Source organism: Chenopodium album, chromosome 18, assembly GCF_948465745.1.
Source record: "Chenopodium album chromosome 18, dcCheAlbu1.1, whole genome shotgun sequence".
Classification (NCBI taxonomy): domain Eukaryota; kingdom Viridiplantae; phylum Streptophyta; class Magnoliopsida; order Caryophyllales; family Amaranthaceae; genus Chenopodium; species Chenopodium album.
This window is the reverse complement of record NC_137851.1, coordinates 13,232,385-13,258,447: the sequence shown is the minus strand read 5'-3', so window position 1 is coordinate 13,258,447 and position 26,063 is coordinate 13,232,385. Positions and strand designations below refer to the sequence as shown.

The 26,063-nt window shown below is 33.5% G+C and overlaps 10 non-coding genes and 2 pseudogenes across 10 annotated transcripts; 5 read left to right on the top strand and 7 right to left on the bottom strand.

Moving 5' to 3' along the window:
* Window positions 1–2,921: 2,921 nt before the first annotated feature.
* Window positions 2,922–3,117, bottom strand: LOC145593249 (U2 spliceosomal RNA). Its single transcript, XR_014102620.1, has one exon. It is a non-coding gene; the product is annotated as a U2 spliceosomal RNA (small nuclear RNA).
* Window positions 3,118–5,017: 1,900 nt separating this feature from the next.
* LOC145593349 (U5 spliceosomal RNA) lies at window positions 5,018–5,134 on the top strand. The gene has a single exon (XR_014102692.1). It is a non-coding gene; the product is annotated as a U5 spliceosomal RNA (small nuclear RNA).
* Window positions 5,135–5,936: 802 nt separating this feature from the next.
* On the top strand, window positions 5,937–6,097 carry LOC145593213 (U1 spliceosomal RNA). Its single transcript, XR_014102587.1, has one exon. It is a non-coding gene; the product is annotated as a U1 spliceosomal RNA (small nuclear RNA).
* A 3,734-nt stretch (window positions 6,098–9,831) lies between these two features.
* LOC145593326 (U5 spliceosomal RNA) lies at window positions 9,832–9,947 on the top strand. Its single transcript, XR_014102672.1, has one exon. It is a non-coding gene; the product is annotated as a U5 spliceosomal RNA (small nuclear RNA).
* A 1,131-nt stretch (window positions 9,948–11,078) lies between these two features.
* On the bottom strand, window positions 11,079–11,180 carry LOC145593372 (U6 spliceosomal RNA). Its single transcript, XR_014102712.1, has one exon. It is a non-coding gene; the product is annotated as a U6 spliceosomal RNA (small nuclear RNA).
* Window positions 11,181–11,459: 279 nt separating this feature from the next.
* LOC145593225 (U2 spliceosomal RNA) lies at window positions 11,460–11,656 on the bottom strand. Its single transcript, XR_014102599.1, has one exon. It is a non-coding gene; the product is annotated as a U2 spliceosomal RNA (small nuclear RNA).
* A 744-nt stretch (window positions 11,657–12,400) lies between these two features.
* Window positions 12,401–12,597, bottom strand: LOC145593237 (U2 spliceosomal RNA). The gene has a single exon (XR_014102609.1). It is a non-coding gene; the product is annotated as a U2 spliceosomal RNA (small nuclear RNA).
* A 3,256-nt stretch (window positions 12,598–15,853) lies between these two features.
* LOC145593272 (U2 spliceosomal RNA) lies at window positions 15,854–16,024 on the bottom strand (annotated as a pseudogene).
* A 1,027-nt stretch (window positions 16,025–17,051) lies between these two features.
* Window positions 17,052–17,161, bottom strand: LOC145593379 (U6 spliceosomal RNA; annotated as a pseudogene).
* Window positions 17,162–17,287: 126 nt separating this feature from the next.
* Window positions 17,288–17,390, bottom strand: LOC145593361 (U6 spliceosomal RNA). The gene has a single exon (XR_014102703.1). It is a non-coding gene; the product is annotated as a U6 spliceosomal RNA (small nuclear RNA).
* A 3,192-nt stretch (window positions 17,391–20,582) lies between these two features.
* Window positions 20,583–20,743, top strand: LOC145593202 (U1 spliceosomal RNA). The gene has a single exon (XR_014102577.1). It is a non-coding gene; the product is annotated as a U1 spliceosomal RNA (small nuclear RNA).
* Window positions 20,744–22,091: 1,348 nt separating this feature from the next.
* LOC145593337 (U5 spliceosomal RNA) lies at window positions 22,092–22,207 on the top strand. Its single transcript, XR_014102683.1, has one exon. It is a non-coding gene; the product is annotated as a U5 spliceosomal RNA (small nuclear RNA).
* Window positions 22,208–26,063: the final 3,856 nt, after the last annotated feature.

Sequence of the window (26,063 nt, the reverse complement as noted above, 5' to 3'; positions counted from 1 at the left end):
TTGGGAATTGTGATAAATTTTCTATGCGACACCGTGTATTTATTGCAGCTATCGATACGAGGGTTGAGCCTCGTAATTTCAAAGAGGCTATGCAACATGAGGGTTGGAGGGAGTCTATGCAAAAAGAAATTTCTTCCTTGGAAGATAATGCAACTTGGGTAATGGAAGAATTACCTCCGGGGAAGAAAACTCTCGGGTGCAGATGGGTTTACAAGGTGAAGCATAATTCTGATGGCACAGTTGAACGATTAAAGGCTCGCCTTGTTATACTTGGCAATCATCAGGTTGAGGGTATTGACTATAATGAAACATTCGCTCCTGTTACTAAAATGGTCACAGTTCGGGCATTCTTAGCGGTTGCTGCTGCGAAAAATTGGGAATTGCATCAAATGGATGTCCACATCAATGCTTTTCTTCACAGTGACCTTGATGAGGAGGTGTGCATGAAGCCTCCACCTGGATTCCATGGCACTCAACCTAGTATGGTGTGTCGTCTTCGGAAGTCGTTGTATGGTCTTCGACAAGCACCTCGTTGTTGGTTCTCTAAGTTGGCCACATATCTGAAAAGGTACGGTTTTTTTCAATCTACTCTGACTACTCTCTATTTACTCTGAATAATGGGGATATTCATCTTAGTATTCTGGTGTATGTTGATGATTTGATAATATCTGGTAATGACTCTTCTGCAATTTCAACATTCAAATCTTATTTGGGTGACTGTTTTCATATGAAAGATTTGGGTGTGTTAAAATACTTTCTTGGCATTGAGGTGGCACGGAGTCCGAAAGGCATATTTTTATGTCAACGGAAATATACACTTGATATTATTGCAGAGTCTGGTTTGCTAGGGGCACGTCCGGCAGGTACTCCTATTGAGCAGAATCATACTCTGGCTAAATCAAAGTCACCTCTTATTTCTGATCCTGAAATGCATCGCCGTCTTGTGGGTCGTTTGATCTACTTATCTTTCACGAGACCTGATTTGGCTTACGCGGTTCCTATTTTATCCCAATTTATGCAACAACTGCATCAGGATCATTGGGAGGCTGCCCTTCGTACGGTGCGTTACTTGAAAGGATGTCCGGTTCAGGGAATCCTTTTGAGCTCAGACTGTGATTTACATATTACAAGTTGGTGTGACTCGGATTGGGCTAGTTACCCTTTGACGAGACGATCGATTTCAGGATGGTTGGTGTTTCTTGGTGGTTCTCCTATTTCTTGGAAGACTAAGAAGCAGGACACTGTGGCTAAATCTTCTGTAGAGGCAGAGTACCGTTCGATGTCTAAAATCACTGATGAGTTGAAATGGTTGAAGGCATTACTTCTCAGTTTGGGTGTTTCGCATCCATGTGCGATGAGTCTGTTTTGTTATAGTCAATCAGCGTTATACATTGCGTAAAATCCGGTGTTCCACGAGCGTATTAAACATATTGAGGTTGACTGTCATTATGTCAGGGATGCGATTCAGGATGGCACTATTAGTCCGTCATATGTGAAGACTACTGATTAACTAGCTGATATATTCACTAAGGCATTAAGCAAACCTCAATTTTTGTATTTCCTTGACAAGTTGGGCATTTGTGATTTGCATGCTCCAACTTGAAGGGGGTGTTAAGCCTAATATTGTATAGCTAGTGGACCAATGTTATCGGCCCTAATCTCTCGTTAGGTTGTATCTATATACTTATTCATACAGTAATACGACTAAGGAAAATCAATTCCTGACACAATGAGCAGAGATTTTGATCCCCAAAGACTCCTCCAAGAGAAGCTCGGATCATAACCACGGTAAGCTTTCGAGAAATTTACCTTCGGAAATTTGCTAATTGGAGAAATTTACAGAGCTTTCTTGAGTGAGAATCGGTTTAGTGGAGAGTTGCAGTTTTTCAAAAATGAAAGTACTCCAAAAAAATCTAAAATATGAATAATATTTTTTTAAAAGAAAGTACTCCAAAAAAATTCTGAAAAGTGCTGAAGTATGAATAATTCTCGTAACTAAACGAGCAATGAAAAGGCAAAAAAAAAAAACGAAATTAGTGTAAAATGAAAAATGAAATAACTAACCATCCATCTTGCTGCTGCTATAGTGCTATAGCAATTCTTTTTCCCTCCCCTTCCTTCCTAATTTTCTATCCAAACAATATGTAAATGAGGCTACACGAGAATATATAGTCTTACGCAATAGCAGAGACAAAGGTCATGAGACTCATGACTCATGAGTGTGGACTGTGGAGCTCTTTTGGCCACAGGCATGGCAGCCTTACTGTCCCAATCTTCAACTTCTGTACCCTGAAACAAAGAGCAAGCACGCCGTGCTTCCTCCTTTGTGATCAACCCATGCTCCATGCTAGTCTTAAGCAAACACTTGTACCCCGACTTGATTGAGCTTCTCTCCACACCATCATTCCTAATAGCTTCTTGATGGCTTTAACAATTTGTTCCTCACTTCAAGAATGGAAGTGTCCTAAATGGCTTTATTAGTTAAGATTCATCGCGCTCTTTCTAGAAATTTAGCTGATGTTCATAGATCAGTTAACACCCCCTTGCAAAACACAGAACAGCTTAGAATTCAGATTAGCCTAAGTAAATACAAGGAACACTCAGTATATACTGTCCCACACCAATTAGTCCCACACCAATTAGGATCATAGCCTAAGTAGTAGCCGCCATTGCACTTCAGGAGGTACACCTATACCTCGTAATTTGTGGCATCAATGGACCCGCGTTCGTGTAGCCTCTGCCCCACTCTAGATACAGCTTTTGTTACTCTGAAACCACAACATGCTGTCAAAAACTGATGCTAGTTAGAAAAAAACCATATAAAGTAAATGCTTAAAGTCACTAACTCAGAATTGTTTCAAGGAAAGTTCAAGATGAAATGCAAGTTTCAGCAGTTACAGATTACATTATACTAAGAATTGGTGGGGAATGCCAGGCCCGTGCAGTAGTGCAACGCATGGGCGACACATGAGAATCCCAGCAGCAAGCTACTTTGATGGATACTCCCCCTTAAAACATAAATTTAATATCGTTGTGAGTCATTGACCCACTATCAGATATTAAACTGATAAGAACAGATACTACACTTGATCTTAGCCAAAAGGCCGAGAAAGGTATGATTTGCTGAGCTTTACAAACGTCTATTTATTTTCTGGTTGTTCCGGGTAATGCTTCACCTATCCAATGTGGGATCACCAACTCCGGAAATCTTCCCATCTCTACCTGGACAGAATTACGATATGGAGTCAGAAAAAGCAGGATTAATAGTGCACTAAGTAAAATGAAAAGAAAAAAAAAGCAAGGAGCATATATGGGAATGGGGTAGTGTTCAACTTTCAATGAAATTCATAATCACACATATCTCATGTTTGTTTGCCATCTAAAGAGGAAGTCTACATTCTAATGTGGGTGACTTCGAGTTATGTGACTTATGTCTCTATCGGGATTTTCAAGGCATGTCATGTCTTAAACCTAAGAGATTGCAAATGAGTTATCATCATTAAAAGTTTAATACTGCCTCCATTCTACTAAAATTGCCCCATTTTCAATTAATGGATGTCCCAAAGAGTTAACTCATTTCATCTATGGAATGTTTTTCCCACTTGTCAAACCATGTGTATCCACAAAAAGACAATAAAAAGAACCTGCATTCCTACTCAATTGAGCCAACTCTTAAATTAGTGGGAAAAAAATTAGAGCAATCTTCTTAGTGAGACAGAGGGTGTTACAGATATAGTAAACTTCAATAGTCCTAGATTTAATTTTCTTGTAAGTTGCAAATTAATTTTTATCATCATTTGTGACAAAAAAGGCAACATATTACAATTAAGATCTTCGTTAAATCATGCATCAAAGTTATAGGATGAGCCATTTGTTTTGTCCAGGATGAATTTAACATCATCACAAAACTACTATAGTGGTAAATCAGAGCATGAGGGTAGCTAATCCTTCTGGTCAATGTATCTTTGTCCAATGTGATATTGGGGAGTGATAGGGGTTTAAATAAAATGAAGTGGAGACATTAGGGCCTAGTTTCAACATTGACCATTTCCAATTAGGAAAATTCAGTTGTAACATCAAACATCAAACTGATTGTTAATAGTGTGAAGCAACAACCTCATATTTGGAAGTACGTTGAAACATTTGTTTTTTCACCTTTTCCAGCACGCCTCATTCAACCACATAAATGTAATAATTTATCTATTGGTACACAGGGTTGTTCTGGATAACGGTTTAGGCAATATGGTAAGGGCCAGTATCTGGATAAGGGTTTAGGGAACATGATAAGGGCCAGTAATGATCTTCTATCCGGTCTTAAGTGCCTATATAGTTAAGACATGTTAACTACCCTGGAAACTCGCTCATATAGTTAAGTTATAAATGGTCCTACAGGAGTGTAAAGTGTAGAGTAAAGCTTTTGGTTATAGATGTTGTGTGTACCTTTGGAATGTTGTGGCTTGGGTATAGGAGTCAAACGGTAAGTGTTATGTGGTGATTGCCCCCCATGTGAGTGGTCATGAAGCTAAAGAGCAGCTGCCCAAGTGTCACATAGAAGAGATCCTTGGGACAGGCTGGTACTTGTGATCTTACATCATTGTTTAGTGATCCCACAGATGTTGCAGCTATATTTTACGTGTCGATATGAGTCCATATGACATCTCATACAACTAGCCCCCAAAAGTGAGTGCATCTACATGGCAGGTGTGACCACTTTAAATAATCAACTTCATTGGCTGTTGGTTTCATATTTCATCTAGTTGTTTAACCAAGTGCGGATAGAAAAGGAAAGTGTTGCAATTAATTAGAAGAGGGAGTAAATTAGGATGATAGGTCCATGATTCTATGAAGCCTACAAAGTTTTAAAGTCTAATACATATTGTGTATTTGAAGATATATATTGTTTAATAAAGTATAATTTACTTCCAGTGAAAAGCAAGACAATACCACATCGTGTAATTTAAGACCACTAAGTACAACTCTATACATATGCTTCACTCTTCTGCAGTATACTCCACGCAGCCATGCAGTGAGCACAAAGCGAACTATTCTTTCGCCTTTTACTAAAGAATACCGTGTGCTTGCTGCATATAGTGGCATACGTTTATTTTTGGAGGGAGTTCCTTAGCTGGAGCTTCCATCAAACTAAGTGCAAGTACATATTGCGATCTATGTAATTATTTTTACATTATCTATTTTGTTTGTCGATTAAATTATAAAAATATTTTGGCCGTATGTTGATCCTACCTAATAAGGATTTTGTCTCTTAAATGCCCTATCCATTAAAAGCCCTTAAGCTTGACCCAGACCCTATTATCATTGGGTTACCCTACCCAATAACCAGCTCTACTTGTCACAATACTATGATGAGTTGGGCACAGATGGTGCACTACCCAATCACCAAGAGATATTCGACCACTATTGAACATACAGGGCCAACAGGGGTAGAGATTAAATGCATTAATTTACCTGGTATATATAACACTACAAGATTTTGATCCTAACATCTCGTAAAACATCAGAAGTCAAATGCAGTTATCACCCCAGCCCAGCCCTACTAAAACTAGAAATACCAACGAGCAAGACAGAGATACAAAGGAATCATCTGTCTGCTGAAGATGCGAAGAGAGGAAAATAAGCATAAGAACTGTTTTAGAGATACAAGTCAATGCAATTCAGTCATCTGAATCTATTTTTTCCAAGAGATCACAAGATTGATCAGTTATGTATGCTTATTTAATCATTCCATCTTCAATATTCTGCACAAAGATCTGGGGAGTTGATACATTGATATAAACATGCATACATGAAAGACTCATTTATTCACCGTATATTTATAAAAGTCAGTTTTGTAAGGTGATACTGTCCCACATCATTTAATTAACAAGGGGCGTATGAGAAAGATGACTATATAATAAAACTGATAGTGTGCATACAAATTACTTACCTGGACGGGGTCAATGAGTGATCAAGAAGACTCATGGCCTAGGAAGGTGGCCTCCATTGCACTACAGGAGGGGTGCCTGCTTAACATCTTCCCAAGAGGAAGAGTGTACGTCATAATTTGTGACAGAGGGGGCCTGCGTACGCGCGGCCCCTATCCAATATCTAGTTCAACCTTCATTGCAGTTCATTTTAATGTCAATGGATTGTCTGAAAAGAATTATTTTTAAAAAAAACCACAAAAAAAAATAGCAATTATTGATTATATAAGAATAATTGAGTTACATGTAGAGTCATAAACATAGTGTAGTCACACATAAGTAGGATAAGTTTCAGATTGTAGTTAGCTTAAGTGATATACTAGATTAACAAGCTTGCCTCAGCCTGTAACTACTATTGTTGAATGATTGTACGGGAGTTTCAGTCAAAAGACTCGAAACTTAAACCAGACAAATTAACCAACCAGCTAGGTTGGAGAGGTAAAATCTTACAGTCCCAACGATACACAAGCAAAGAAAAAGATTTCCAACTATAGAGCACATAAAGGATACAGGTCAACCATCATATATACGCACAAGAACTTAAAATAATAGAAATTTCATCAACAAAGGTTGGGTTTACGCACTCCATTCATAACCTCAAAGAGCTCGTGCAAAGAAAATTCATTAAACTCACAATGCACAAATAAGTAGCTGTCTGTGAGCATTTGTGAGCATTACATGTGAGGAGAAACTATGAAGAGCCCTATCTGATCTCTAATTCTAAAGTTCAATACTATTACTAAAAAAGTCCATTTATCCCCAATTTATTTTAGTGTTGGTCATTAGTTGTGATGGTAGGAACTTTTGGACATTAATTTATTCGTTTGAATCTGAAATCGACTCTAAACAAAACATAAACATGTCACGTTTACCCAAATTTATCCCCTAATCTCTAAATTACACTATATGTCAGGCTCTCGTAAGGCCCCGTTCTTTAGAGATGCTCTGCTCTGCTCTGCTGAAATCTGCTCTGCTTTGCTCTGCTCTGCTTTGCTCTGCTGAAATTTGCTCTGCTCTGCTTTGCTCTGCTTCAATCTGCTCTGCCCTGCCCTGCTCTGCTTAAAATTAATACTTAATATTGAATTATTATAATAATAATGTATATTTAATAAAAATAATAATAAATAATTAATACTTAATGATAATAATAATTAATATTTAATAATAATAAATAAATAAATAATATTTATTAATAATAATACTTCCTCCGTTTTCTTTTACTTGCAATGCAGCCTTGTGGCACGTGTTTTGAGCTTTGGTTTATGTAATGTAAATGGACAAATTTTTCATTATAATTTTTACAAATGATACTTAACTCTATTCTAATTTTCGTGTAAAAATTATATTGATAAAATCGCTCGTTTACCCTCACTAATCATCTCCTAAAACTGCGTGCTTAAAAGGTGTGTTGCAAGTAAAAGAAAACGGAGGAAGTATATAATTGATATTTAATAATAATAATAATATAATTAATATTTAATAATAATATTAATTAATATTTAATAATAATAATATTAATAATAATAATATTAATAATAATATAATTAATATTTAATAATAATATAATTAATAATAATAATATAATTAATATTTAATAATATTAAAATTAATAATAATAATAATAATATTTAATATTTAATAACAATAATAAAGCATTACAATTATTATTATAGTATTAGTAGTAGTAGTAGTAGTAATAATAATAATAATAATAATAATAATAATAATAATAATAATAATAATAATAATAATAATAGTAATAATAACAATATTAGTAATAATAATAATAATAATAATAATAATAATAATGATAATAATAAAAAAAATGAAAAAATTAATAATAATAATAATAATAATAATAATAATAATAATAATAATGAAATCTGCTCGGCTCTGCTTTGCTCTGCTTCAACCTGCTCTGCTCTGCTCTGCTTTGCTGAAATCTGCTCTGCTTTGCTCTGCTGAAATCTGCTCTGCTCTGCCCAGAAGCTCAAAAGAACAGGGCCTAAGTGTCATACCTTTTCCCATTCCTGATTTTTTCCAAGCAGTTAGCTAGTAACCACAACTGTAATGTGGTGTGACCGACTACACATCCATAAATTAGGAACTAAGTTTCCATAGAAGCTACTTAGGTCCTGTTCTTTTGAGCTTCTGGGCAGGGCAGAGCAGAGCAGAGCAGATTTCAGCAGAGCAGAGCAGATTGAAGCAGAGTAGAGCAGAGCAAAGCAGAGCCGAGCAGAGCAGATTTCATTAATATTAATATTATTATTATTACTAATATTATTATAATTACTAATATTATTATTACTATTATTATTATTATTATTACTATTATTATTATTATTATTATTATTATTTTTACTATTATTATTATTATTATTATTATTACTATTATTATTATTATTATTATTATTACTACTGCTACTACTACTACTACTACTACTATTATAATCATTAAATTTTATTATTAAATATTAATTATAATTAATAATATTTATATTATTAAATATTAATTATATTATTATTATCAAATATTAATTATGTTATTATTAATATTATTATTATTAAATATTAATTATATTATTATTAATATTATTATTATTAAATATTAATTATTATTATTATTAAATATTAATATTTAATAATATTATTATTATTAAATATTATATATTATTATTATTAAATATTAATTATATATTATTATTATAAAATATTAATTATATATTATTTTTATTAAATATTTATTATTATTAAATATTATTTATATATTATTATTATTAAATATTAATTATATATTATTATTATTAAATATTTATTATTATTATTAAATATTATTTATATATTATTATTATTAAATATTAATTATATATTATTATTATTATTAAATATTATTTATTTATTATTATTATTAAATATTTATTATTATTATCATTAAGTATTAATTATTTATTATTATTATTATTATTAAATATACATTATTATTATAATAATTCAATATTAAGTATTAATTTTAAGCAGAGCAGAGCAGGGTAGAGTAGAGCAGATTGAAGCAGAGCAGAGCAGATTTCAGCAGAGCAGAGCAGAGCAGAGCAAAGCAGAGCAGATTTCAGCAGAGCAAAGCAGAGTAGAGCAGCTCTAAAGAACGGGGCCTTAGTTGTTGATTTTCACATGGAACATTTATAGGAATTTCCTTATTATTATTATTATTAATATTATTATTATTATTATTATTATTATTATTATTTTTTTTTTTTTAATAAAGAAATATTAATTGGGTTTCCATGTGCTTATTATCATGTTATACTAATGCTGTAAACAGTGACTATGTGTTCACTTCATGTGAATCCATTCCTTTTTAGAAACACTGTTAATGGTATGTTTCTCACACATGTTGTAATGGAAGATCAATTGTTAAATTGTGTCATCTTAAAACTCCGGGTTCTGGTGTCATTATTTTCAACACGGACTGAATGAACTATGGCATTTAATTAGCTTTTACAGACGCTATCCAGAGGGCCTAAGAAATCTCTATATCCAGTCCCCTTGGCCAAACGGTATTTCAATTTCATATTAAGCTGGAAAAATTCAAATGTAAAACCAAAAAGTACAGAAATAATGAGGAAGTAAAAGCCAGGATGACATTGTGTCTCTGTAGAATTATTCCCTATAAGACAGCAAGCACATGCATTTCTTAATCTGTGTGGATCAATGTTTCTATGCTTCGGAGCATAATTATCGCAATATTATGATGTTAAAGACTGGCACAACCTTCCCACATCAGTCAAAAAAGAAAATCTAAGCTAGGACTTAGTGGTATAAATAACAAAGCTTGTTACAGCAATCATCACGCAGCCATGCAGTGAGCACAGAGCGAACTATTCTTTCGCCTTTTACTAAAGAATACCGTGTGCTCGCTGCATTTAGTGGCATACGTTTATTTTTGGAGGGAGTTCCTAATAGGAGCTTCCAAAATAACAAGCACAAGTGTTTAAAACAACTATCATACTCTTACCAAGTCCACCAACTCAATCACAGAGAATAAACACCATGCATTTGTCTCATTTCACACAGAGTACGCATGCATTCCATCAAATCAGAAAACGAATGGTGTATATGCACACAATATTTGAACTGGATAGTATGTATCACATTGGTACATATAACCAGAAATATAGGCAGGTTTTATTGGAGTTTCTCTGTTGAAACCTATTGATTGAAGATGTCAAAGAGTAGTTGAGCAAACTATTCTTTCACACTTTACTAAAGAACACTATCTGCTTGTCGCATTAAACAGCATACATTAGTTGTTGAATGGGTTCCTTCAAGGAGCTTGTAACAAGCCAGTTGTCCCTGACTACTGGGACTAAGGTACAAACAAATCACAATTGTAACAATTACTACTCTTTGAAGCTCGGCTCGGCTCGGCTTATTAACAGTCCTAGAGAAGGTACAGGTTTAAAAAATTTATCACATTGGTTCTCTTTTTCAATTACTCTTCTTCTCTCATACTAAACAATGTTCATTATGTTCCTTAAATGGCTTGTACTATCATTTCCATCGCAATTTTGCATCGACAGTTACACATCCAAAGAGTTCCTACCAACATCTAGTTTTCATGAGCATTAAACCTAATTCCCTTGACTAGCACCTTCGATTAGGGCATCCATCACAAAGAGTATTTAGGCAGCTTATCTCATTAAACAACCTATATGTCTAGCATCTCTACATTGGATTGAAATTCATGTGCTTGCAATAAGAATCACCAAACACCATCTTCTATCTCTTCTATATCCACTATGGCTCCTCTTCAAAATTGTTATTTAGCTGTAATACGTACAAATTATTTACAGCTAAATAACAATTTTTAGGATTGTCTTGACATAGTCGATCCTTATCAGGCACATAGTCTGAATATGTATATCATGAGCCACATCAAAGCATACCATGTCCATCAAAACTCAAGACAGCTTTAAAAATAGGACAAGGTATGCTATTAAAGATAATATTTTAAACAAAAATAGGAAGACAAATATATTTCCTATAAAAAGTATGAATAACAGCAGAAAGGGGGCAATAAAAAAAAAAAGGAGCAGGAGAATAGATTTGGACCATTTCTGGATTTTGTGTATCATCCTGGTGTAGTGGCCATGCTAATCTTCACAGTATAGTTCCAATTTATGGGATTTACCTGAAGTGAAAATTAAATAGTTAAGTAAAAAAAACTATTTAATGAGGACTTCGCATATTTCAGCATCACAATAATGTACGTTGATGTAGAATTGCAGATTTAAGTTACAATACCACAATGAATTTCCGGTAACATAATTGTCATAAGAGCCCAGTAGATAAGTTGTCTCTGTAACAAAAAATCAGAAACATATTACTTAAATAATATAAATTTGTCCACGCAATCATGGAGTACGGAATACAAATACATTCAGTTTCAGAGATTCTGATTAACTTTTGAGCTGATTATTGGTGGGGTGCGCCAGGCCCGTGCAGTAGTGCAACGCATGGGCGACGCTTGAAGATCCCAGTAGCAAGCTACTGTGGTGGATCTTCCCCCTTAAAAAATAAATTTAATATCGTTGTGGGCCATTGGCCCACGTATCAGATATTAAACTGATAAGAACAGATACTACACTTGATCTTAGCCAAAAGGCCGAGAAAGGTATGATTTGTTAAGTCTAATCTCCTGCCTTTTATTTCCTGAAGTTGTCGTACCCTTGTCACTTCTTTTCGATGTGGTACATCACTCCTTAACTATAGGCCAAAAGAAGGGCTAAGAGAAGGATTGGATCATGAAAGACTTGAAGAAGCCTCTGAATATTAAGCAAACAGCATGGGAACTCAGCTTTCAGTTCCATGGAGGAACACCATAAAAGCGAACTAAAGAAGTATGACACTATGACAGTCCAAAGTAGCAGCTTCATCAAAAGATTATAAATGCATGAAGACTAAAAATGATTTTGTCTAGGAATATAAAATAGTGTTTCTCTTTACCTTAATTTCACATATCTTATTTGAACCAATCAACCCTTACCTTATCTTATCGGACTTTATTAGACCTTATATTAGATATTATATAACCTCATAGAGTTATTATCCCTTATCTTATATATCACCATGTGACCTGTTTTGAAGCAGAAAACCTTCAAGATGTGTGTGACAGCTGCTGCAACAAGTCCATTTTCACAATGGAAAAAAACCACTAACATCTCAAATGTTGTAATTTAACAAGAACTAAGTGTAACGAACGAAAAGAGAGACCCCCTTACATACAAACAGTTCAACATTTTCCAACAAATATGATCAAACATTCATCCTTGCACAAATTAATCTCTGTATTAACACACTAACTGCCTAAACCTTAATATATGCAATATGCTCCTCAGATAGAAATTTGACATAATAATTTGGTGAGGAGTGCCAGGCCTGTGCAGTAGTGCAACGCATAGGCAACACTTGAGAATCCCAGCAGCAAGCTACTGTGGTGGATTCCCCCTCATAAAAAATAAATTTAATATCGTTGTGAGTCATTGACCCACATATCAGATATTAAACTGATAAGAACAGATACTACACTTGATCTTAGCCAAAAGGCCGAGAAAGGTATGATTTCTTCTGTTTCATCTCCTGCCTTTTATTCCATAAAGTTTCCGCACCCTCGTTATTTCTTTTCGATGTGGTACAGAACTTCAGTTGTGGATAGGAAATCAATATCATTTCTTATTAGGAATCCTGTTCACAGAAAACTTCTAAAACTCAAGAGTACATGATAAAGAGTGTATTTGCAATAAAAAGACCAAAGTCCTAGAATCTAGTGGGTTTTGTGACGAATATAGAAAGGTTTATCACACATAAATACTCCATGCATTCACAGATAATATTCTTGTTAAACTTAGACATACATATTAAGAAATTTACTACGTATTAGGGTGGGGTGGAGTGTGAGAAAAGAAATTTAATAAAGGGGTCCACATCACATGGATTGAGTGTAAAATCTTTCATTTCCAAGAAGATTATGTGTGGACGTCCTAAATGGAATGCAGGAAAAATCATTTGTGAACGGGGGGAGTAGTATATAAGAGTAGGTTAGCTGCTATGCACTTCCAAACTTCCATCACGAGCAAATGAAGAAATTGGTTTATTACACAAAAACATCCTTCGATTTTATAGTCATTGCAATGTTCACATAATCCAACTTTGTCCATAAGTTTACTTCCTTCATTTCTTTTTAGTTATTCTTCCCTATTTGGAATGTTTGGAAATAGTTATTCAATTTCACACTTTGGTAATACGACCTAATTGCTCTTACCGATGATACAAATCATATTTTCGCATTGTATGACTCGTATCCAAGGAGGGATTATAGGATTTGGCACTCCACTGATTTTGTCCCATACGTTGATACAGTCAAAAGAATATCTTGGCAAATTTTCTATACATCCCTACCTTATAAAAAGTGGAAGAAATCTCTTATGAATAGTGTGAAGACCATTTTAACCCTAAAAATGTTTATTTACATTTATACCCCTATTTTAATTTTGACGCCTATGACCTCCTTCCTTTCTCCTCTGTGTTTTTTTTACTGATTCATCTTCTTCTTTCAACACTTAACATTCTCAAGCCTCAATAACGTCTCTTCGTTCCATTTCCTCTCTCTATTCACATCTTTTTCCATCATATTCTCCTATCCTCTGTTGGCATAGGTTATTTTCCTATCCTATTTCGTTTTAGTTTATAATTTTATGAAATTTAATACACTACACGAAGATCTTCGTATCTATGTTTTAAGATTTGTTTAATTTTTTTTCTTTTGAATATTTTGGTTGTGATTTTGGTTAGATCTATGTGGGTATTTTATGTGGGTTTAATTTTGCAATTATAATTGTTTTTGGGTTGATTGTTTTAATCGATTTGTGATTTGGGTTAGATATGATTGGATGTGCTGGGAAAGACTACATTTGTTAGAAGGCATCTTCTTGGTGAATTTTAGAAGAAATGTGAACAAAAGTTTTGTTAATTGTTGCTACCTGATTTTAGAGGTGAATATTTTGATGATTGAGACTTGAGAGTGTATGTTTTGATTGTACAACTACTATTGGTGTCGAAGTTCATCCGATCCATTGGATTTCCATAATTTCCCCCTCCATTAAAATTATGTATAAGAAAGATTAGCCATCATAGCGCAGCAACAGTAAAAGGAATAAGTCAATTACTAACTAAATAGCTAATATCAACACCTAAAGCATTGTACACTGATTAGATTTTACAAGCCAACTAATTAGAGTTCTTTTTTTAAAGAAAAAATTCTGGTTTCTGGTTTAGAAATCTGGAAACTTAGTTAATATAGTCTGTGATTTAACATAATCCTATTTTTTATGGAGGAGGTTGTTAGGGAACTTATAATGTGATACTTCGTGTAATACCTATATACTTGAATTTGGTTTTTTTGATAAGATTGTACTTTTTGGGGAAATTTTGTTGTTGACAATAATCCAAATAGGGAAAATATGTTAAATACACGGCCGTAGATGGGAATGAATGAATAATAAATCAATAAGTCACTTACTTTGTTTTTCAAGATGAGTTCTCATGTACAAAGTAATCTTCTTTTTATGCTACATACTTTCAGTTACTCTTCACATACTATTATTCATTTCATGTGTGATTCTTTAGGTTGCTGAGACACCACAAGTCCACAAGTGCTCCGGAGGTTGAGACATATGTAAAATACAAATACCCAACAATGATGAAAACTCAAGGTGGATTTAAACTGCGTGTTATGGAAGGTTAACTTACCGGCCGATTCATAGATTTGTAAAGGGTTTTGGAATTTAAGTTTGTTTATGTCTATTAATTGACATTAAGCATAATGTGTACATATTCCTTTTGATTGGATATGGAGAAATGGATAGGAATTATTGAGTTTGTGATAATTTTAAGCTTATGAAATTTTGTTAACATACAAATTAAGTATATAACTTCTTTTTTTTAATGCTCATGAAAGGGCTATATAGAGTATTCTAATTTTCTGTCTATTAATTTTAACAGCTAATGGTGAAAAGAAAAGGCTCAAAAGAAAATGAGTGGGATGAAAGAATAGACAAAAGAAGAAACCACAACAGCATGCATCACTTAATGCCCTTAACAATTAGCTTCCTCTCACTTTTATAAGAGCAATTTTGATGTCAAGAACAATGTAGCAAGAAAATGTTGTAATTTAGGAAGTACTTATTATTTAATTGATTTTACACTATCGTTATGGAGCAATTTTGCAAATTACGAGGTCCAAGCGCATAACTCTCCTATAATGGCTAACTATACCGCGCGCGAACTCCCCTAGTCATATAAAATGTCTAAGGATATTCTTTTGGCACTCTACATTTCCACACCTCTTTAACAAGAGTAAAGAGACCAAGTTCCAAAAAAAATTGTATTTAAAAAGATTGATTATAGTCATCTCACCTTTTTAGTGGTTTGCGAATAAAAATCTTGTCTTTCCATGATTCCTAATAATCCTAACTTTTAAACTCATACTACTTTATTAGCCCTAACAATTTAAAAAAAAAAAACCTATTGTAGGCTTGTAGCATACTATCTACCCATGGTCACAACTAATTGGTGTAATTAGCACATTATCTATCCATCAATAATTCTTTAAAAAAAAAAAAAAAAAAAAGAAAAGAAAAGAAAAAAAACTTCCCACCACCACCACCAAGGACACCAACCTCTTCCCCCACCATTACCGACCACATTCTTCTCCACCACCCGACCTAAAATCTCCTCCCCCCTCCATCAGCAACCTAACACCAACACCCCTCCCTAAAAAAAGGAAGGCAACTTGGGAAGTCATGTGATGAAGTGACTTAGATTTATGTACCAAAAAGTAACCTCATAACAGGGTAACCACTTCCTCCCTTTACCCATCCCCTCTCAACTTCAACAGCAACATGCAAGTTAAGCTACGTAACAGATATTAAACTGATAAGAACAACAGACACTACACTTGATATTAGCCAAAAGGCTGAGAAAGGTATGGTTTTCTTAGTACAAGTTACCTTTTTTTTCATGTGGCATTGACCTTTTCCTTCACCTTTCTGATGTGGGATTATCAAACTTGAAAATGTCCGCATGGATACCTGGAGAAATTCACAGTCAGCAATTAAAAAATGATTGTAGAAAGTAGATAACTCACATAATTAGAAGTATTTATGTATTTGTTACAAGTCAATAAGTGAGGGCACAAAATATCTCCAAGGATCAACAGTTTCATCTTAAGCAATGGTTCATTCTCAATTTGTCACACAAATCACATTTTATTTGCCATAACTATTCCAATTTAACTGGATGTATATCAAATAGCCCAAAATAGATAGAGACCATCTGAAAGTAGAATAAGGATCTCAGGATCTGCCCGTTGGGTGAAATAGCACTCAAGATGAAGAATCCGGCGACCTCACCATGTTACTTTTCAAGTAGAGTTAGTAGTATCTTGTCTACTAAAAAAAGTCTTATGCAACATGCATATGCTAGGTGTTACAACCCACCTTCTCTTAACCAATAAATAATAAACGAAAAGTAAACATTATAACCCCTCCCCCCGCCTTAATTTTCCCCTTTTGTAAGAAGGTTGAACGGTTGTACCTCCAGCTGGTACAACGGTTGTATAAGGAAATTGGCGGTCAACTACATCATTGTCATCCAAGATGTGGTAAATTTTCAATTTAACATCAAAGGAATGAATGGAACACTGTCACTTGGAATAAATAAGGAAAAAAAAAAGTCATTCTACAGCTAAATAAAACAGTACGGCTAGGAGAGCATACGCCAACACGGTACTCACAGTGTACTCAACAGAACCACTAGGAATCAAATTAGTGGATATGAAAGTTGAGAAGGAAGGAACACAGATTTTGTTTCTATACACTATTTTTCAGCAGACAATCAAATGCTAATATCATAGTAGAGAGCATGTAATGAAGTCAACAGCAAAAGAACTTTATATCCCTGGAGGAAAAACAAAATTAGAAGCGAAACACATTAAATGCAGGGGCAAAAAGGTCAAAAAAATTGGACCATTTCTCGATTTGTGCGTGTCGCGCAGGGGCCATACTAATCTTCTCTATATTGTTCCAATCTTATCAGATGTCTTTATACACTATTTTTCGGTAGACAATCAAGTGCTAATTTCATGGTAGAGAACATGTAATGAATTCAACAGCAAAAGAACTTTATATCACTGCAAGAAAAAAAATAATAGAAGCAAAACACACGTTATTAAACAGGGGCAAAAAGGTCAAAAAAATTTGGACCATTTCTCGATTTGTGCGTGTCATCCTTGCGCAGGGGCCATGCTAATCTTCTCTGTATCGTTCCAATTTTATCAGATGTCTCCAAAGAGACAATCTATAGCAGAAGCTTGTGTAATATAAACAGAGTGGTATCTGCATATTGTTTCAATGTGGGATATCCAGGCTTCACACCTAGTCACCTATATGACCATATCAGCCTCCAATAACCTAGAAATTTGCAAATCTTAAATGACCATCCCCTATCTTTTAAGTAAACTACTTTCTGATTACCATTAGTACATGTTCCAAAACAAACCTCACCAACATTTCAAAAATTCTACGATGCGTCACCAAGTATGAGTGACTTTAAGACTATGCATTTCTAATTTATTTTTATTTTTTTGAAAATGACTTCAGAGCCATTCAGACAAAACAGAGCACAAGAAAATAGGATTGATCCGCCATGGAGGGGAAATTTGGCAATAAGGTTCACAACTCTGACATGAAGCAATGCCAGCCATTCTGAACAGCTTGCGAAGATGACTCCCCATTTGATCTTGTTTGAAGTGTTTAAAACAAAGATGGATAAAATAAAATTAAATCCTGAGGTGTATACTATTACTTAAACATATTTAATGTGAACCAAATTTACACACATGTTGCCAGAATTTCATTCCAAAACTTTGGTATTCTATTATCATACTAACAACTCGTATATATCCATCTATAGATTAGATGTTTGACAAGGTATGCTTAGGAAGTGCTCCCTATGCTATTTAAAATTCTTCTTTCATACTTCCAAGTGTAGTAGTAGTTAAGGACCCTAACTAAAGCGTTAAGCATACATAGTCCTGGCATCCTGCCATTGACAAAAACAGTTGTATACAACATACACAGGTGATGTCAAAATTGCTAGAGTAAATTTTAACAGCCTAACACCTCTAAAATTGTTTTCCAAGCCGAGTCATAGGGGTGTAAGCCTGTGTAGTAATGTGATTCAAGGGCAATGCTCTAAGATCCAGGTAAGCAAGCTACAATTATGGAGTATCCCCTTGAATTAATTTAACATCATTGTGGGTGAATGACCCACATATCAACTATTCTGCTGAAGTGCTGACAAAAACTTAATAACAGCTACTAAAACTGATCTTACCGCCAAAAGAGAAAGAAAGCCATAACAGTCCTCTATCGAATTTCTGATCATTCCAGCCTCAACCATCGCCTGTCTGTGAGAGACAGAGTCAATATTCAACATGTGGAATGACCTATTTCCAATCAAAGATTAAGCCCGTAATTTAACATAAACAATTTAAGATGATTTCAGAAACAATTTTATCAGAAACAAATTAAACAACTAGTGCCTTTCAACACACACACAGCTTCTGCGTAGTTAGGAGCCTACTTGTTTTTCATAAAGTAAAGCATTAAGAGCAGATAAATGGGACAAAAACAACTAGAGAAAAAATTTATTGCCACTAAGCACTGTCCAAAATAAAAAATCACTCATCAAAAACTAGCAAAGGTTAGTGAACAACTACCACAACAGACATGCTTTATCTTTGACAAATTTTCCAGTACAAAGAATTATCTTCATTTAATTAAATGAGTAAGAGTAACTGGCAAATGTTCTAATGGATGCAATAAAGAAATTACTGACAAAGAATGACACACAAATTTATGCAGTTCACTAATAATGCGTTAGCTAAATTTAAAGGAACAGGAAAGAACAATCATTACGTCATCCAGCTTATTGCAACTACAGCTGATTAATCCTTGTGGCATATTAAGCATAAGGCTACAGGCCGACAGCCTACTAAGGCATAAGTCATGTTTCTTTGAAACCATAAATCATCGTTTGTTCAAATTGTAAGAAAAGATAAAACCAAAATTCATGAGACCGGAAGCTAAGAATAAAAGCGTCCTCAAACAAGCTAGGATAATTTACATTATATACTTTGTACTAGCCCCAACAAATGGTAAAGAATGATACCCTTATTATAGCAATAGCCTTACCACCAGTTAAAAACACTACATGTCTACACAGAAGCCAAAATCTTCAGAATATCCAAGTGACAAAGAATTGAGGAATTAGAATAAACAGCAGTAAGATAACTAAAATAGTTATAACATAACATAATCACAACATTTTTTTTTTCTTTACAAGCTATAATCATCTAAAGTATTTCTACTCTCTAAAATACCACCGAAATAGGAATCAGAATCTGAGCTGGCTGGATAAAAAAGGATATAGATGAAATGATTCTGTGCTCTCTTCAAAAACAAAAGCAGACCATCTACAGCTTTCATACTATAATAATTTCAATAAGACCTAGCTTGTTAACCTTTTACAAATGAACAACCTCAGAATGTAATGCCATCGAATATAAACCACATTGACTTTCGATTCAGTAACTATTACTGATCTCACCTAAAGCATAGTCATCTGAGGTTAATAGAGCACATAATATTAAGCCCAGTCAAAGCAAAGAAGAACTGTAACATGTTTATGTGGTTCTCTCACTTTTCTGTATAAATGAACCCAAGCATGATGAATGCAAGCACTCAAACTATATTTATGAAAGAAATCAAAGAAAAACAACAGTGGCAAACACACATACAAACTCAAACTATATTTATGAAAGAAATCAAAGAAAAGCAACAGTGGTAAACACACATACAAACTTAAACGTAAAAGAACAATCTCCTCACCACACAAACATCATATTAACAAGCCTCCCTGAACACAATCATGAATCATCCCAGAACCAAATACCATCAATAATGTGAAATTTAAACAGCTTTCCAAGAATCATCCAATAGACATCCTCTTACTAGTAGATAGTATCTCTCTTTTATAAAAGCAATTAGTATAGTGGAAATAAACTAGAATAAATAAACTCTTAACAAAAGGTTCACTAATAATGTGACTTTGTGAAAGGATGTAAAAGGTTCACAAAATTTTAGCTGTCTATACTGATAAACTAGAATAAATAAACTCTTAACAAAAGGTTCACATAGATTATTCACAAAATCAGGAATCGTATCTTCAGAGCATCAGACACAAGTACCACCCCATGAACCAGCCATAGACCAGTTACCAAATGGTAGACGAGGTTTTGAACTTCAATCCTCTATACCACACTTGTCTAAACACCAAAATGGACCATTACATTACCAACTATATTGTCCCATTTTGAGGTTTTTCAGCAAAGTTTTAGGAAATTTGTTTGTTGTCCCACATCAATGAAATAACAGAAATGTAAGCATCCTAGATATAAATCGAAAGTATAGAACATGAATAAACATACTTACCTGGACAAGGTCTATGGGCGATCAAGAAGGCTCATGGCCTAGGTTGGTGGCTTCCATTGCACATTAGGAGGGGCACTAGCCTAACATCTTCCCAAGAGGAAGAGTGTATGTCATAATTTGTGATAGTGGGGGTCTGTGTCCGCGCAACCCCTGACCAATAATACTTCCAAAATTAAAATGCATGTTGTAATTTGTGTTATTGAGAGCCTGCTACTCAGATGATAAACAACACATTCTGGTCACTCCTGATTTTCATATAAAAACAATAAGTTCAAATAGGCAATTGTAATGTAAATAGCCTAACATATATTATACTCATTATGTCCACAAATAATTTTCCTGTAATCCTTTTCAGGATGTCTTCAAAAATATTTCCTATTACTTGAAAAAGAAAATTTCCTCACTAAATGTAATAGATCAATCTGGAGGGGTAGTATAGGTATTCTAGTTTATATTAGTTTATTAGGGTTAATAGTCCTTAGTACAAATAGGTAGAGAGGAGTAGAATGAAGGTAGGCAGAAATTGATTAGGGAAACCTAAAGAGAGTCATGGCCTAAAGCCATTTTGGAGAGTTGTGAGCTAAACTCACTTTTGAAGATTGATAGCATTAAGCTATTATCCTATCTTTTGTAACCTTTCAACCATTATCAATCAAACTCCAAGCTTTAATCTTTATTTACTCGCATTATTAAATCAGATTTTAATCCTAGAAAGTCAGTCCATTACACTAAAATCATGTAATTAGATCCCTCTACTAACTCTCTTTCTCTTACTCTCACCCCACCCTACTAAATTTCTTAATGTGTGCCAAAGCCTAACAGAAAGATTTTCATGGACACAGGGAGATATGATGAGTTGGAAAAGAAGCAAGTTGCTCCTACACATGCCTAATTGTGTCTAATTTTCTAGGGTCTCTCATGTTTTACAGATTCTGTAAATTAAGGCTTCACTATATTTGGGTCAAGTATATTTTTACAATGACATAAAATTACATCTGTGAAATAATACATTTGTGCCACTTTAAAACTCCAAATTCAAGTCATTTTCTCAACGTAACCATAGCACAAACTCTAGAATCTAGAGGAATCAGATGAATCTCTTTATTCATCATTTTTCACCCCTGATAGCCCGAAGTATATCAAGGTTCCATTCAGCAGAAAAACTCAAAAGCAAAACAAAAGGTTCAGATATATTGAATATCTCATCTTAGTAAAGAAAGAAAAAAAGTGTTTGGAATTTGGATACATATCTAGGAAAGTAGGAAGTAGCATTCAACAAGTGGCATTGTCAGTCGATAGAGTCCTCCCCACTTAAGAAAGCAAGAGAAAAAATCTCTTTGTTTGTGGAAAAGTCACGATAGTTACTACTCTGAAATTATATTTCACAGATCACAAAAAGATACAAGGGAAAGTCACAAAAGTCCCACATCAGTCAAGAAAGAAGATCAAAGCTCGGACTTTACAGTATAAATAACAAAGCCCGTTACAGTAAACTTCACGCAGCCATGCAGTGAGCACAAAGCGAACTATTCTTTCGCCTTTTACTAAAGAATACCGTGTGTTCGCTGCATTTAGTGGCATACGTTTATTTTTGGAGGGAGTTCCTTATTGGAGCTTCCCACAAGCCAATTGCAAGTTTTCTATAGATATAATTAACTAGTCAACTCTCCAGTCTCCACCTTACTAGTTATTAAAGATAAAGAGGTGAATTTATATAGGAGCACCAACTCAAACAGAGAAAATCAGAGTTAGCCTACTGTGATACCTTGCTGAAGTGATAAGCTTTTTTGTGTTACATTGCAACAGTCTCGGAGGAATGGTGCTCGCTCAGGGAAACTACAGGACCCCGGTGAAAGAATGAGAGCCGAGTAAAGTAATAACAATGTATCAAAAAAGTAGAGCTGATTTAAGTTATCCATCTATAATAAAAAGGGAAAATAAAACTAAAGTGACAGTTATTCAGAAAACAGGCTTCAAGGTTGGTGAAGGAAACATAAAAATTCCAGAGAGAATAGATACATATACATTCTATTAGCAACCCTTAACGTATATGACAAAGCAGAATTCAAATCCTAGCCTGAATTCTATGCTATAGTTATAATTTCTCAAATTCAGGCAGATATCCTATGAAGTATAGTCGTGTAGACACAAGCTTGGATGAAGGAAGAGGGATGTGGTAGACACATATATGTATTACATTTATGATCAAGAACGAAGTGTAAACAATTATTCAATAAAATCTTCTGGCTCCTGTACTTGTCAAGAAAACTCGATAGGCCAAGAGACATACCCAAACCATAAGTAAAAGGGATTCAGAAGCTTTGAATTATAATCATTGTTCAACAAACTGACAAAGCACGATATTATATACCACCAGAACTGGTGTCTATAAGTGTTTATTGGCTAATGGCAGTGAAGGCAAAGATTACAGAACAATTACATTCTTTTCCCTAATAGATTCAGAACCAATCATAAGTTCATAATTCATAAGCACTCTACTATTGTAACAAGTTTCAAGATTAGTTAGGATAAACTAGCAAGTAGCAACACAAAAAACTATTTTGAACTTTGATTTCAACTTATAACTTTCTCTAATCATCACCATGAAAGGACATACTCATGTCGATAATGCAAAAATGGTTCAAAAATTTTACTTGTACAATGTAGTACAACAATTTTTTGCAAATATCAAATGCAGCATATCATTTGCTAATAAAGGCATTATATCAATTTTTACCTCATAAAAATATTATACTTTGTACCATGTCCGTTTCTTTTTAGTTGCAAAAAAAACAATTTTTTTATGTCTCACATATAATACCCCTTTGTTACAACTAAAAAGAAAAGAGGTAGTATTAAGTTATTTAATCGAGTAATTTCACTTGATTCCAAATTTCCAATCCCCAATATACTTTTACAACTCGACTTCATATAAGTCCACTAACTTCAAATTGCAATTTCCATTACTCTAAAAATAATACTTCGTATTTCAAGCTATCATAAAATAAACAATATTTCTATGGTCACATATATTAGAGCCTAGACAAAGGGATAGTTCAAAACCAACCTTACTTTTTTCTTTGATTTTCAATTAAGATGTATATGAACAACTAAACTTCTGTGGTTATAATTTAAACTTGAATAATCCTAATTTTGCCTTATCTAACTCATTTCTTCTAAACTTATTTTATACAACCATTATAACTATTTTTTTTTTCACATGTAAATGAAAATAAGGGCTTGTTTCGATTTACTAAAAATAATTGAATTGAATTAAACTAATTGGAGCTGAACTGAACTGAACTGAAATGAATTCTTTATGAGAGAAGGAAATTAAGAACTGAACTGATATGTAGCTGAACTGAAATTAAGCTGAACGAAACAGGCCCTAAGATGAACTAAAGACGACTTAAACTATTAGACCTCCTCCGTAGTATAATCACACTAAAATAAGTACAATACACAAAGTATATACAATTAGGAGAAAATGTTACGCATCAAAACCATAACTCACGATTTATTAGCTTAGAAATTCGGACATTTCACGATCTTCTATCTTAGATAAAATAATCAACTATAACTGCATCCCATAATTTCACAAACTATGAAAAGGGTAATATTAAATCAACAAAAATAAATGAAACAGGAGAAGCAAAGCGATGTATTACCTAAGTCTGCCAGCACCGATTGATGCGTGATAGTCCTGTTAGACATTATAAAAATTGAGAGAAATTTAACCCAAATTGTGATTTATTTAAATTACCAGAGTACTAGTTTACCTTGAAGTTAAACAAAATAAAAGTAAAAAAATTTGAGAATGATCGTAGTTTACCGTGACTTGTCATGTCAAAATGTCAATGCAAAACTCGAAGATTTAGGAGGGCAAGGAGTGCATTCCCAATAATGAGAAAAAAAAAATGAGCAAAATTTTGGATGAAATTATGACAAAAATAACTTACATTAATGAGTAAAAGCAAAAATGCATATGAGTAAAATGAAAATTGCTCATAGAATATTTTTAAAGATGAATAGTAATTATGTGGGGTCTTTAAGACAGTAAAACAAAAGGAATAAGAATACTCCGTAATATAGTAGAGAAAAATGTAGGAGTATATTAGTAAAAATAAGAGAGAATGGTGTAGAATTTTTTTTTTTTTTTTTTTTTTTTTTTTTTTTTTTTAATAATTGGTGGGATAAAATATGATTACCAAAATACTCCTGAGTTGGAATTGAGAGAAAGTGGATAGAGAGAGAACCAATTTTTGCTCAAACAATTGTTGATAGTGCTCTAAGATGTAATTTTGTACACCTATACAAGTAACTAAAACTAGGGGTGTCTGTTCGGTTTTCGGTTTGGATTTAGTCCAAATCCGATCCAATCCGAAATATAATTCGGTTTTCAATTTTTCAATCCGATCCGATCTGAATTTCTCTCTTGATCCAATCCGATCCAATCCGAATTAAAATTCGGTTATTTGGATCCGATCCAAAAATCCGAAGTATAATACATTACTTTTTAGCTCCTAATACAATTATAAAAATAAAGCTTTAATAAAAATAAAAGTCTTTAAAATAATGAGTAAAATAAATAGTTCAACGTCAAGTCATTAATTAATTAATACAAAGTCTCCCTAATTTATTTTTTGTAGTAGTAAGTATTTGAGCTAAACTTCAAAAAATAAAGAAATCCATATTTATACAAGCTTAATTTTACAATTCGGTTTTCGGTTTGGATTGGATCCAATTAGGGTAAATCCGATCCAATCCGAAAATCTGAATTTCTAAAAAATCTCAATCCGATCCAATCCGATTTAAAGTTCGGATCCAATCCGAATTGATAATTCGGTTTGGATTGGATTGGATTGGATTGGATTGGATTTCGGTTTTTATCCGAATTATGGACACCCCTAACTAAAACCAAAGGGCAAGGAGTTTTGGGAGTGAACCACTTTTTTTTTTTCTCCTTTTTAGTAAAGTAAACCACCTTATTTTTAGAGGCAGCCCCCGGTTTCTCAATATGAGAAAAATGTCATGTTTCTCATATTCTCATGGTATAAGTATAATTGTATAACTGTAAATAAACTAGAATGTACCCATGCTAATGCATGGAATATATGTACGTTTCAAGAAAAAAATTAGTATAAGTGAAGTTATAATTTTTTTTTTTAAGTGGAAGTTATAAAGTTATAAAGTTGTTTAAAAGAAATAATGATTTTTTTAAGTTAATAATTTGGAGTTGTGAGAGTTATTTTCACACCATAAAAAAAATAAAAAATAAAAAAGCAAGAGAATTGAGAGTTGGGTTTTGGTGTGTTGTGATTAAGTGATGCAAAATGTCTCTTAAATTATATACTATGTATAAGATTTTCTTTTATTATTATTGAACTACATTTAAATTTGCTAAATAAAATTATTTTTACTAAACTTAAATTATTTTTGTTAAATTAAATTATTTAACCGTTTTTGTTGATCA